This window comes from Phocoena sinus, chromosome 16, assembly GCF_008692025.1.
Source record: "Phocoena sinus isolate mPhoSin1 chromosome 16, mPhoSin1.pri, whole genome shotgun sequence".
Taxonomy (NCBI): domain Eukaryota; kingdom Metazoa; phylum Chordata; class Mammalia; order Artiodactyla; family Phocoenidae; genus Phocoena; species Phocoena sinus.
Genome location: NC_045778.1, coordinates 46,069,377 through 46,083,766, shown reverse-complemented (window position 1 = coordinate 46,083,766; position 14,390 = coordinate 46,069,377). Strand labels below are relative to the sequence as shown.

The window sequence follows — 14,390 nt, the reverse complement described above, 5'->3', positions numbered from 1 at the left end:
TTATTGCAATCATTTAAAAAATTCCTACTAATTTAATCATGTTGCCTTAAGTTAAAAAGATGTCATATGGGTGTTCTACATTGCCTTGATTACTTTTTGCTTCAAGCAAGTAGGTGCTTTTCATTTTACTAAACGTTGAAATGTTTGCCTCAAGAGTTCTTGTATTTTTTTCTTCCCCTATATTCTTGCAGGATTATCCAGTAGAAAAACTGTCACTGAAAAATCTGAGAAATAAAATGTTTTATACGTACAGGAAACAAAACAAAACAAAACGTAAGAATTCAATGAGCATATCTCAACCAAGAATTTCCTAAAAAAATGAATCATATTTTCAGAGACATATTTAAAGTTTTCTTACTTAACAAATGCCTGTATAACACTTAGTATATGACAGCACTGTTCTGATTCTCAATATCATGGGTTAAGGGCTATTACTATCCGGACCTCACAGAAGACAGTTAAGCCCACAGAGATTAAGTAATTTGCCAAGATCATGTGGCTGGGGAGTGGAAAAGTCAGGATTTGAAGCCAGGCAGTCTCATGTCAAAGGCCATCAGCTTAATCCCTACTACATTTTGCTTTGTTATGTGGTAGCCTAATCACTTATAACAGATTCACACATTTAAGTACTTATTTATGAAAAAATTATCATGCCGCTGAATTGAAAATTCTCTGCTGCATTTAAAATCCTTTCCGATTTCCAATCGTTTTACTACACAAATTTTAGGGAAGAACATTATCTCATACCTACTGCTTACAGAGAGATGTATTTCTATTGCCATACTACAATCTACTTCCTTGGGTCGACTGTCACCATTTGGTTTATGCTGTTCCCTCTGAGGCCATTTCTGTATTTCTTAAATGTCTGGAGATATACTATTCAATGGATTATTGGAATACATTTAGTATAAACTTGGCAGTATTTTTACTATTCATGCTGAGGAAACCAGACTTTCATCGCATCATAGTGAAATGGTTATTCCAGAATTTCTCATTTGACAAGCTCTGTCTGATAGCTTGAAAATAAATAGGCAACCAGCAGATTGACCTTTAGAATTTTCCCCTCAACTTTCTTGCTATAATTGTTAAAAAAAAAATGTCACAAACTATTTTGTGCATGTCACGTATATAGGAGAATTCATCTGCTTATAAGCCAAAATGATTGGGTAGGAGAGATGATTAATTCTGTTGTTTCTGTAAACAATTGAAATAAATTCACCAAGAGTATTTTGGGGGATCACCAAGAGTCTGACTGGTGAAGTTCAAGCACTGGGGGAGATTTGCCCTATGAGCCACCCACTGGGCTGGGAATGCACCAGTGGTGGAGGTCCAGGCCACTTTAAGACAGGCGCTGGGCATTAGTCATGGGGTTGAAATAGCTGTCCGTTACTCGGAAAGGACAGTTGGGAGCTGGATTGCTGGTATTTTAGGCAGTATTTTTATAGTTGAGGAGTTTAAAATAGATAAAGCCTAGTTATAGCTGCTCTTTCCTCTCCTGGCTGATGTCCTTCTTGTGAGATGAATTCCTCCAGCAGCACAAACGTATTAGTCATTCAGAGAGAGAAAATATAGGTTTTTGTTTTCCATGAATGTTTGTTCATTGAACTCTGGGATCTTTTATTTTTCCAAAGACTTGGAAACCATTTATTCTCTCAAATCACACATAAATAGGTGAAGACCTTCAACTGTGTAAATTTAAAAATTAAAGACCTCATTCTGACTATAAATCCAGTGGCTTTAATTTAAATACTGGATACTGAGCCTACCCAGTAAGTATTTGGAAGTCCCTTCTGTTGCAGATATTTTAAACCTTTCATGAAGGAACCATAGAGTCTTTAAGAAATTTTATATGCCATCTTCTTGACCTTGGATAAAACCACCCAACCTTTAGTAAATGATTCTAAGCAATAAATCTTAGCGTGAAGGACAAGTGGACGGAGTTAATTTGGGCCACCTGGCATCTGATCTTTTAATACATCTGGGAAATCTGGGCAAAACTGCCTTTTTCCTATAGGAGTTAAAAATAGCAGATACTTGCTTTTCTAGTGTCCCTTGCAACTAGGACAGTAATGGTTATAATAAAGTTAAATTGAGTTCTGGTGCAGAAATTTTCAACTTGCTAACATTAGTGTTGAATCCTCCTTGGATACATTTTCTTATCATTCCAGGTTTGTGGTGTGGTTTTGGGTTTCATTCCTAAAAACTTACTCTTTAAAAAATTTTTAAATTTTAATTTAATTTATTATTAAAGTATAGTCGATTTACAATGTTGCATTAGTTTCAGGCGTACAGCGAAGTGATTCAGTTACACATATACATATCTTTTTTTTTCCCTAAAAGCTTACTGTTGAATCTAGTTCTCTAAATTCAAAATTTCTGTAAACCAGCATCCTTTTAATAAACTCCTTTTCTGCTTAATCAGCCGGAATTTACCTCTAATACTTGCACATGATAGTAACAGCAGCAAAAATCAACAGCTAAAACAGCGCTGAGTCAAGCAATGTGCCAAGTGCTTCCCAGGTATTAATTCATTTAATCTTCTCAACAAACCTATGAGGCTGATACTACTATTACTTCCATTTTGTAGGTGAGAAATCCAAAGACATAAAAGCAGTAAGTGGCAAAGACAAAATCTGAATCCTGAGTCCATGCTTGTAGTTATAACATTTTTCTCTGTTTTTTTATATTAACCCAATATGCTCATTTTACAGATAAGGCAACTGAGTCCAGAGATGTTATGTGACTTCCTTAAAGTTACACTGGTTAAATTTATTGCAGAAAACACTAGACTAAATGTCCTCTGATTCTCAATCTGGTGAACTTGGCAAATATACTGTTCAAAAGTCGTGATGACTTTTCTTCTCAGGCTTACCAGCCTCACAATTTTGTATGTTGTGTGTCACACCTACTTTCTTGTTCAACTTCATCAAATATGGACACCAGATGGTTGGTCGTCTCCCATAAATGAACCGATTCATAAACTAGAAGAATATTAATTAATGAACCCTCATTCAGTCTATTTTTCTGAGTAGTAATTTCAATTCCTTTAATGGTTCTTTGGAAATTTTATATTCCAAATCTGTAATCATCTTTGTGGTTCCCTTTGGTCCTTTGTTTTTTCTTGACAAGAGGGAAGAAATTGTGTATGTTTCCTTATTCAACTGCTTTCAGCTGTTCTCCTACCCATTTTCCAATTGACTACGTTTGTATCTCTTTCTGCTCCTGATCGCTCAGGTGCTGGACAATCTCCCCATGCTTGGTGGCATTTCTAACGTTCACAAGCATGCCAGTCGCCACCGCCATACCAAGAACAATGGTTCCATGGCTAAACTCCTGTGGTCTCTTCTCACAGCTGATACCAATGCATTGAGAACAGCTTTCTGGACTGTGTCTATTGCAGTTCATAAATTAATACCATATTTTCTTGGTTGTTGATTTGAAAGATTGAATAAAGGTCTTTACAAGGCATTAGTTTTATTACCTTTCACCTGTGTACCAACTATATATCTCAATATGTGATAGGGTTCAAGGCAAATCTAAGGGGCCTTAATAAGATGTACCAAAAGAATCCTCTTAGATGTGGCTTTAACTTTGGTCTGCTAATGCTGTTATTGTTGTTGAGGACAACAGACGGTGCTATAGGGAATGTTTATTTTGTTAATTCTGTATGAAAGATAATGATCTGTTTTGTGTATTGTTTGTTTACCTGCACATCTTAAGACCAGTGACTTCATATTGGTAAAATCTATTTTAGGCTAAGAATTTTTCGAAGGCAGAATTTATTTAATTTATATTCTGTGGAAGTTGGCATTACCATTATTAGCTATTTTTTAAAATCTTTGCATTCATATATGAATGCCAGATATTTTCTTTAAAATGGAAAGAGCAATGATAATTGTGGTGTAAAGACTGAATAAATGGAATGTTTGAATTTGTAGAAATGTGGTACTATAGTTAGTAACAAAGAGGCAAAGTTAGGGCAGGAGCATAACACATGAATATAAATTTAACTTTATCATCATACAGCCCAGAGTTTCTCAAAATATTTTATGTGAGGTAATATTAGGTGGTTTATAGACCAATGCTTTATTTTAATAGTTATGCATTTATTTTATTGTACATCAGGAAAATATATTTATCACATAAAACCTTTTCCACTTACATAAAAGTCTACTTTTAACACTAAACTCAGTATTTCTATTCAAGTTATTTAATGAATTCTAAATAAATATTATTTTTGGCTGTATGTGTTTCTGGCAAAAATCACAAAGATGCAAATAGATTTTGGCTTTTTAAAATTTATCTTTGTTTCAGTCTTCAAAAGCTTCCACATTTGATTTTTTTTAAAAAAGTATGGTTCATAAAAACAGCTATCAGCAAATTATGAATCATGTTCCTGTATCACTTGGGAAGACTGACTGTTGAAAGCCTATTGCCTAGGAAAATAGTCCTAATTTCATTTCAAGTTGCTAGTTGTCTTATGGAGGCAGAACTAACTTGTTATCAGATGATGCCTTTAATAATATCATCTTCTAATATTTTCCCTTTATGGATTATGTGTGACAACCACCCTTGAGGAATTCAGTATCTCAGTTGTTGAAGTATTTAAGAGCAAACAGGCTTTGAAAAATAACTTGCATTTTGTAAATCTTATTATATGTTTTTGGCCAATTCATGGGTATATTAAATTCAAGAATATCCTTACATAAAATTAGAGATCAGAAAATTTATTTTTTTGGAGTGTGTATGTGTGTTTCTACATAAGAGAACAAGTAAAATGCCAATTAACTTCTAAGACCCTCTGTTCACATTTGCCATGAGCTTCACTAATGATGGACTGCACAGCATATATTATCTTGAGACCAGGATTTGCTGTGTTCATGCTCACTTCTGGCTCTGGGCAGTTGCCTTGTCTTACTGCTGCAATCTCCAGGAACCTATAAATTCCATCTACAAATAACTAGGTGAAATCTTTGTGATTCCTTTATCCATTTGGGGCGTTTATCTTTTTGCAATGTGTAATTTATTCAATAGGCCCATGCAACTTTTTATTATAGATACAATTTGCCTTTCTGAATTGACTAATAGTAGTCAGAGATCTGATTAAATGACATAAAGATATCCCCATGCAAATAAGGACATTTGGCCTTATGCAGATAATGAACATTTGGTTTGGGTTAATTGCTCTTCTATCCTTTCCTAGTTCAACATATGCCAAGGAGAATTCCATCAAATGCACTTGTCTTTTAGCATGTGAGAAATTTTATACAGTAATTAATCTCCTTATCACCCCCCATGAATTTTTTACAAGCTGAGGGTCTCGGCAAGACACTAAATTTCTCCTGACTTGAAATTCTTCATTTAAAAGGGAATAGGGTTAACTAGGTGATTGCAGAGGTCTTGGGAGGGTATTAGGATGGTTGTGAAAGGGAGGCTGACTTTCACTATATTAAAATGTGGAACAATGTTCATAGGATGTTTTCTGAGTTAGTCAATAGGACCCTTAAAGGAAATGTAGGATTTTTAAAACCCAATGTGTCTCCATTGCATATCCCCTTGACACCTGGTCCATTAATTACTTAATGACTTTCTTTGCATTGATTCACTTTCTTAAACTTACACAAAAAAGAAAATATCGTTCTCATAAGTGGATTATCATTTCCCACAAATGGAAGGTCACTATAAAAGAAACTGCAAAAGAAGGAAACCATGATCAAGTTCTAGCCGGACATCGTTGTCTACTAAAAGTTCTGAGCCCTAGTTCTGCTGTTTAAAAAGATTAGCAGAGGGAGGGATATGGGGAGATATGTATACATATAACTGATTCACTTTGTTTATACAGCAGAAACTAACACAACATTGTAAAGCAATTATACTCCAATAAAGATGTTACAAAATAACAACAACAAAAAAGATTAGCAGGGGCTGGAGAGGTGTTTAAGACATACCTTCAATGACTTCCCTCATCAGAAAGCTTAAAATAGAATTGAAAGTGGAATCATTCTCTCATGATGAAATTCAAGGTTATTGAATCCTCTGTCAAGGTATGGTTTAACATCAGTTCGGCTCCCCTACCCTGCATCTCTGAAACAATGTTGAAAAAAGGATCACAGCTACTGAAGTCCTACCCAAATTCATTATTGTATGTTTCTGTGATCTCATTTTTTTTTTTTTTTTTTTTTTTTTTTGTGGTTACGCGGGCCTCTCACTGTTGCGGGGCACAGGCTCCGGACGCGCAGGCCAGCGGCCACGGGTCACGGGCCCAGCCGCTCCGCGGCACGTGGGATCCTCCCGGACCGGGCACGAACCCGCGTCCCCTGCAGCGGCAGGCGGACTCTCAACCACTGCGCCACCAGGGAAGCCCTGTGATCTCATTTTTTTTCTCCTTAGCCTATGTTAGAGGCTCTCTTTTGCATGTCATAATAACATTTTAGTTTCTGAAGATGAAGAGCCACTTATTTCTGATTGCGATTGGTATTAACAGGTAACAATTTAAAAATCCTGCAGTTGTCTGCAGACAAAGTCTAAAGTTCAAAACAGCCATCGATGCTTCTGTGTATTTGAGTCATGAAATTTACACCAGTTTTTAAGCTGATAAATGGAAACCCTTATGTGCTTCTAGTTTAAGGGAAAACACTGTAATCCATATTTTGCAAGATTTTGAACCTTATATTGAAGACCTCATGCATAACCAACTTTCTACTAGGCTATTGGAGGAGAAATTCATTGTTGTTTGAAAATACCTCCTGGAATGCCTTTCTATTTCGTGGGATGCTGAAGTTCCCATCACATGTCAGGTACACACACTCTCCACAAAAGGATTCACAGAGCTGCTGCTTCATTTGGAGTCTTCCACACCAGCCTATGGCATTGCTGGCTAGTAGAAGCACGGCTTCTAAGGAGCTTGATAATTAAGTTAGCCTGTGGGTGGCTGGAGTGATAAGCTTAGGGAAACACGTGCCTGTGATGATCTACTGGTCCCACCCTGTTCTCATGCTTAGTGCCACTTTAAGGAATTAGGTCATTCACCAAGTGCTATGAACGATAAGTCCTTGGATAGTGGGGACAGGAGCAGTTGGTGAGAACAGGCAATAGAGGAAAAAGTAGGACCCAGGAACTATATTTTACCATGAAGTCAAATTCCTTTTTCTGTCCCTAGGATTTTTGTGTGGTGGTTGGAAAAGAATGTCAGTGCCACAGTGTTCCTCCATCTGCTTCTCACTGAGCTAGTCTAGTCGAAGCCATTTGTAAACTCTGGGATCCTAAGTTACTTATTTTTTATTGCATTATTTGTAGGAAAAATTGTAATTTGAAAAATACCCAAGGAAATTTACTAAAGTACATTATACCAAACCAGAGAGATAGGGAAGTTAACTTAGTTTGAGGCACACTTAGCAGAGGGATGGTCTCCTAATCAGATCTAGTGCCATCCTTTGTACCTATGGCTGATACATATCTATTGAGGAACTGAATAAGTTAGAATTAAAATATGCAGTTGCAGTGGAAACTCCAAATAAGAGAACACACCTAGAAAGCAAGTTTGAGAAATGGGAATTAAAGTCTGTATTTTTATTCTAGTTTGAGGAAATTGGTCCCAGGAACAGATTGATGACTGATTAAAAAAGGAAGAGAAGGATGAAGCCCACTGATCTCTCATTTATCTGCTGTAATCTTACTGGATCTTTGAAATTAAGACATACTAATGTCTTCACCGCTGGAAAATGTGCATTTTACAAATATGTTGGTGAATCAGTATCACCCAAGTGGTCCCCTCTGCCAAGGATGCTGTTTTGTCCTTGGCTCCTTGCAATGTTTGTTTGCTCTCATCTTCTAAGTCTCAGCTTCAATGTCATCTTGTCTGAAGAAGGCCTCCTGCCATTGTCATTTAACCTGATTTATGACATTCATAGCACTCAACATGATGTCATTATTTTATTTCTTGTTTATTTTCTGTTTTCCCATGAGTAATTTTCATGAAGGCAGGCACCGTGTCTCTCTTTGTGGAATCAATAAGTGAATGAATGAGGGTTTAGACTTCATTTGGTGGGTAGGACAAGGAGGGATGCCCCTACTTCCTTTAAGGAATCTTAAATGCTCATCTATGTTATAGGAAGTTTTCTTTTAAAAACTGTGAATTAGGCATAGAGAACAGACTTGTAGTTTCCAAGGGGGAGAGGGAGCGGGTGGGGGATGGATTGGGAGTTGGGATTAGCAGATGCAAACTATTATATATAGAATGGATAAACAACAAGGTCGTACTGTATAGCACAGGGAAACTATATTCAATATCCTGTGATAAACCATAACCATAATGGAAAAGAATATAAAAAAGAATATATGTGTGTGTATATATATGTATAACTGAATCACTTTGCTGTACACCAGAAATTAACATGGTAAATTAACTGTACTTCAATTTTTTAAAGAAACCTGTGAATTAACTTATAGCAGAGTACTAGATTAAGGATAAGAGTTGGGAGTCAGCAAACTTTCTCTATAAACGCCAGATAGTGATATTTTAGGATTAAAAAAAAAAAACGACCTTTTTTTTTTTTTCTTTTTTTGCGGTACGCGGGCCTCTCACTGTTGTGGCCTCTCCCGTTGCGGAGCACAGGCTCCAGACTCGCAGGCTTAGCGGCCATGGCTCACGGGCGAAGCCGCTCCGCGGCAAGTGGGATCTTCCTGGACCCGGGCACGAACCCGTGTCCCCTGCATCGGCAGGCGGACTCTCAACACTGCGCCACCAGGGAAGCCCAAAGCTCTGACCGTTTGAAATTGTGAGAATCACTCATAGCCTTCAATCACTACAAAAACAGGCTGTGGCCACATTTGAGTCGTGGGTCAGTTTGCTGACCTCTGGCTTATGTCTCTACTGAATTGTATAACTCTGGGGCTTGTCTTCCAATGTAAAATGGAAAGGGTTGGATTATACCAGTATTAAATATACATGTAGTAAACATATAAAGAATAGAAATAATAGCCTAATGAACCCAAGCACCTATCATCAGCTTCAATAATGAAATTTTCCTCATGAAATTTTCCCAACTCTTCTATTCCTAACCAAATGCTTCTTATAAATTTTTTCTACTTCATGAGAGTTTTTTCCTTGACATAAAAATAATCCATATTCATTATAGAAAGTTTGAAACATAAAGAACACAAGGAAGAAAAAAACTACTCTCATCAGAGATTACATTTCATTTATCTCCCAATATTTGTGTGTGTGAATAATTTCTTAAATATGATCTGTAAACTGATATATACAGTTTTGCATTCTAATTTTTTAACATTAAAATTTGGACATTTCTGCATGTCTTTGAAATCACAGTTTTACATGACTATATAATTGGAAATATAAGGGTGACATATTTTATATGACCAGTAATATTTTATTGGACACTTAGGATATGTCCAATATTTTTAAACAAATTCCACTATGATGAGCATCCTTATGTCTAAATATTGTCCTCATTCCTTAGGTCAAAGGACTATGGTCAGTTTTAAGGCTCTAAACAGAAAGGTAACACCCACAACTGTATTGCTCACTTAATGCAGTCTTATGATGTCCTTTTAAATTCTGGGTAAATTCATTTTTATTTCAACTACTTGCTATGCATTTTAGGTCAGCTGCTACACCTCTATACTTCTATAATGCCAAGGACCAATGCTAATACATTGTGTTCAATAATAGGGGACCTAAGGAAACAAAACAAACAAGAACAAAAAACTTTAAGGACAACCACTGGATTAAGCAAGAAATGGGACTGACATACCACGTAAATATTTGTTGTAATAATTTTTAGAAAGTAGATTATCAGGGCTTCCCTGGTGGCGCAGTGGTTGAGAGTCCGCCTGCCGATGCAGGGGACATGGGTTCGTGCCCCGGTCCGGGAAGATCCCACATGCCGCGGAGCGGCTGGACCCATGAGCCATGGCTGCTGAGCCTGCGTGTCCGGAGCCTGTGCTCCGCAATGGGAGAGGCCACAACAGTAAGAGGCCCGCATACCGCAAAAAAAAAAAAAAAAAGAAAGATAATAGATTATCAGTAGGGTAATTGGACAGGTGTTAATACACACCATATTTTAAATCACTTAAAAATAGTATATAAGTATCCTGAGTCTTCTTTAAAAAAATATTCAGACTACTTGAGGGTGATCTTATTAGCTATATATTTAAGCTTTCCTTGTAGTAGAATTAAAACTGATGTAAACTGACTCCACATTGGGTGGAAAGTTTTCTGAAAATGTTCATCTATTGAAAATGTATTTTTCTAGATTTAAGGAGAAAATTCCAGCTGAGAGAAGCATCGCATGTCACAGAGTTGATGACCCACGCTAGGGATGCGTTCTGGAGGAAAGGTTCATCATAATGTGATTGTTTTTTTTTCCTTGAGTCTCAAAGACATGTATAGTAGTTTTTAGAACATCTGGGAAGTACAGTTAAGAGTGAAAAAGTGAGGGAAAAAGCCCCACACGTATTTCATTGCCTAGAGAAAAGTCTGTTTACAAGCTACATAGTGGCACACATCCAAAATCTTTTTGTGTGGCATAATGCAACTAAGTTGAAAGTTTAACTTGTCAATATTACACAATTTTTATCAATAATATTTATTGAACCTATATATGCAGAGTATTGCATAATGTTCTTTTATTCTTTAAAGAGCTTTGATAAAAATTTTAGCCATGAATTCTAAAGATATCCAATTGTTATTAAAAGATATCACAAAACATATTTTCAGGCCCTCACAAGCACGTTTTATTGCATCAGTTTGTATATAAAAGACTGGCTCATGTTATTAAGTAACCTGCAAAATTCTATTTTTGACCACTGTATTTGTTCCTGCTAGTGATAAGAGAGCACAAATTAGTCCCCCTTTCTTTTTTGAAATCTTGTTTTGCAAGTATTCAGCATTCAATATCAGAGACTGCAAAGAAGAGCAGAAGCAAATCCTTCAATCCCTAATTTAGCAAATACCATAACATTTAAAAATATCATTTTATAGGTATGCTCCCGAATTGTATTAATATATTTCCCTTCATTTGTGTACAGAGATTTTTAAAAAAGTAAACCCCATGTTCTTTTTTGTTTTTTTTTTTTTTGATGACGATACTAATGTTTTCTCTAATCCAGAGTAGGAAGAGTGAAGTATTGAGAAGGCTAAAGGCTTTTCCCTAAATTGCAGAGTTTGAAGCTATGTCTCAATACATGCTGGTTTCCTCTTCCAATTAGACAAGTTTGCTGACCAGTCACTAGATTGAGCAGATGCTAGAATCACAAAATCTTGACTAAGAGTGGGGTAGGTCCTAGCCAACCTTCTGGGAAATTAAGGCTGAGAGCAGTTAAGGGACTTGAGTTTGGGATTAACATATACGCACTACTATATATAAAATAAGTAAACAACAAGGACCTACTGCTAGAGCACAGGGAGCTATACTCAATATATTGTAATAACCTACAATGGAAAAGAATATGAAAAATAATATATATATATATATATATATCACGGAATCACTTTGCTGTACCTCTGAAACTAACACAACCTTGTAAATCACCTATACGTCAATTTTAAAAAAGAATTAAAATATAGATCATACTTGCGTTGTGGTAGGTACTGGGTTGAATAGCAGGTCTCTGATTTGAAGTCTTGGTTGATTTTCTACACTTTGCAGCCAAACTCAGAAGGTATTTTCCAAATCAATCAAAGTGGTTGACCCAGGTCACGTATATATTTACATCTTGATTAGAGGCTTTAGATCTAGATAGCTAGGTTTCAGAATTTTAGGTTTCTACATTACTAGAAAATTTCTGTTCCAGTAGTCATTCTGCTAACAAATAATTACTTAAAGTTGAATCGTGTTACAAAGTTTAAGCTCAACAAATATTTTTAGCACGCTCTGCCATGCTAATCTCTCAAACTGCAATCTTAAAGATAACATTATAACAGCTCTTAGTTCTGTAAATCTTGCCAGAAATTTTGGCCAGTTGCAGTGGAATTAAGATGGCCTATAAATCTTGGGCAAGCTACCTAACTCCTTGAGCCTTGTTTTCCTTATCTGGAAACTGGAGATGATCATAGTAACTACCTCATAGTGTCGTTATTAGTATTAAATGAGTTAATAGACACAAAGCAGTTAGAATATAAATGTCCAGTAAATGTTTACTATTTTGTAATTGTTATTAGCTTGTGATCTAAAACCTCTATTAATATTTTCTGAATGTAATTGAATATATAAGATCAAAGTAATAGGCAGTTTGGCCGTATATTTTTTAGGGTATTATATTTGAAAACATTTAAAATGATAAAAGTAAAATAGCCTTATTGTTTTTTTTCCTTTTTAATGCAAATGTTCGTAAATTATTAGGTTTATGAAAGATCTCCATTGCTGTTTGAGTCGCTTTAAAAATGTATTGTTATTTGCAAGCTTTTTACATTGTTCTAATATGTTAAAATTTTCCTGTTCTGCAGAATTTTCTAAATGATCACTTAATGACTGTTTACGTTTCATTTGTAACAGGATTTTAAGATGGAATGGGATTATTTTGGCCTCTGGTTTGGATACGAAACTGTAACTGGGCCACAAGCAGGACAAGGACTGGTAGGGAGAAACTGTTTGACGGTTTTTGACATTCTTTCCCCTTGGATACGAAACTGTCACTGGACCACAAGCAGGACAAGGAGGTAGGGAGAAACTGTTTGACGGTTTGACATTCTTTCCCCCCGCCCCCCCACCCCGGTACGCGGGGCCTCTCACTGTTGTGGCCTTTCCCCTTGCGGAGCACAGGCTCCGGACGTGCAGGCTCAGTGGCCATGGCTCACGGCCCCCGGGCCCAGCCGCTTCGCGGCATGTGGATCTTCCGGACGGGGCACGAGCCTGCGTCCCCTGCATCGGCAGGCGGACTGTCCACCACTGCGCCACCAGGGAAGCCCTGTTTGACGTCTTTAACTGAACACCCCCTACCCCTCCTCATCCCTGAATTTAGAAAAAATATTGAAGAGTTTGAAAGGAATTTTTGGAGTCGACTCAAAGATATTTGGAGCCCACTGCTGGTGTGTTTGTGAATCCTAGTTCCCCCTAAGTGGGAGGAATTTTGAGGTGCTTCTCAGCTAACATAAGCAGGGGAGACGAGTAGGAAACCACTCAGAACTTGCTATGTATTCCCTGCTGCTGGGAACACACGAAGCTGGTGGGGTCTAACTCAGTCCTAAAGTATCTAATGGCAAAACAATGGGCTGGCCTCCTGCTTTGATGGTGGTGAGAAGGAGAGCTCATTGCTTTGTATCACGTGCACTTGCAGGTTTACTGGGTCAGAATGTGTGTTTCCAGGGAACTAGAGTTTGGCCAAATGTAGGAATCAGGGTCATTTTCCATCTTCTCCAAGAGGGATGCTTGGGGTGTTGAAAAGAGCTCTGCCAAGGAGACTGAGGCCCAAGGAAGGAGCCTCTAGCTAGAGCAGAGTTTAGCCAGTTGAGAGACCCCTGGCAATGGAATTAAGGAGATCTTTGATGACCCTACAAAGTACTCCCAGGAGGTTTACACACCTGCTGGGCCCAGAGCCCAATGCCAAAATCAGTCAAGTAGAAACTTTCCTGTCCCCTCTCCTTTGCTTTCACCCCTTTCTTCTGCTCCAGCTGAGTCAGGAATTAGTTAGGAAACTGATGTCGGAAACTACACTTCTGAAAGCATAAGGAGAAAAAATAGAAATTGCCCTCCACCCTGACATGCTTGGAAAAGGGAAATGGCTTCACTTTGAATAAAGTTAAGTTTTTTATTCTACTGGACAAGACTTATTCATTATTTAGTGGAGGATCTTTTATTAGCTGAAAGTTACCAAAAAAGTCATGAGACTTTCCCTGAATTTCATCTGGGGGGAATGAAAGAACCAGTGCCCAGAATAAAATTAAATGGACAGTTTATATTGTTTTAGGATATTTCTCATAAAGTTCTGTTTGTTGAGTATACTTATATATCATAGTTAATAATTTCCTTTTATACATTAGGTTTATGATATTGAGATATTAGAAATAGTGTCACACTAGAAAGGCTTATATATGTTTTCATCATTATATTTCAGATCATTAAAGGTTTGTTTCCAGAAGGGGAGTACACTATGTATGAATATTGACAAATTGGTTTTCAAAAGGGTTTAAGTGCTTTCCATTACCACTATCTTTGCATGAGTGTTTCAGATACAAAGCAGTTAAAAAGATAAACTGATATAAAACATTTTTGATTTTATAACATTTATGAAACTGCTGACTACAAAAGATAAAAACATTTTTTTTTCAACTAATTGTACCTGAGCAAATGTAAAAAATTATTATTCTAAGTGTATCTGTTTTATAGACTGTAAACGCTATAGAATTTTCTCTATGGATTATGAACTACCCC

The 14,390-nt window shown here is 36.9% G+C and overlaps 2 protein-coding genes across 3 annotated transcripts in view; one reads left to right on the top strand and one right to left on the bottom strand.

The window, feature by feature from the left end:
- The window catches only part of A1CF (APOBEC1 complementation factor), an 80,375-nt gene that overhangs the window by 39,839 nt on the left and 26,146 nt on the right, over positions 1 to 14,390 (bottom strand). The window lies entirely within an intron of this gene.
- The window catches only part of PRKG1 (protein kinase cGMP-dependent 1), a 1,343,672-nt gene continuing 1,341,888 nt past the window's right edge, over positions 12,607 to 14,390 (top strand). The window contains exon 1 of the mRNA XM_032607772.1: positions 12,607 to 12,679. The gene's annotated coding sequence lies outside the window, so the exon portion shown is untranslated. The remainder of the gene's footprint in view (positions 12,680 to 14,390) is intronic.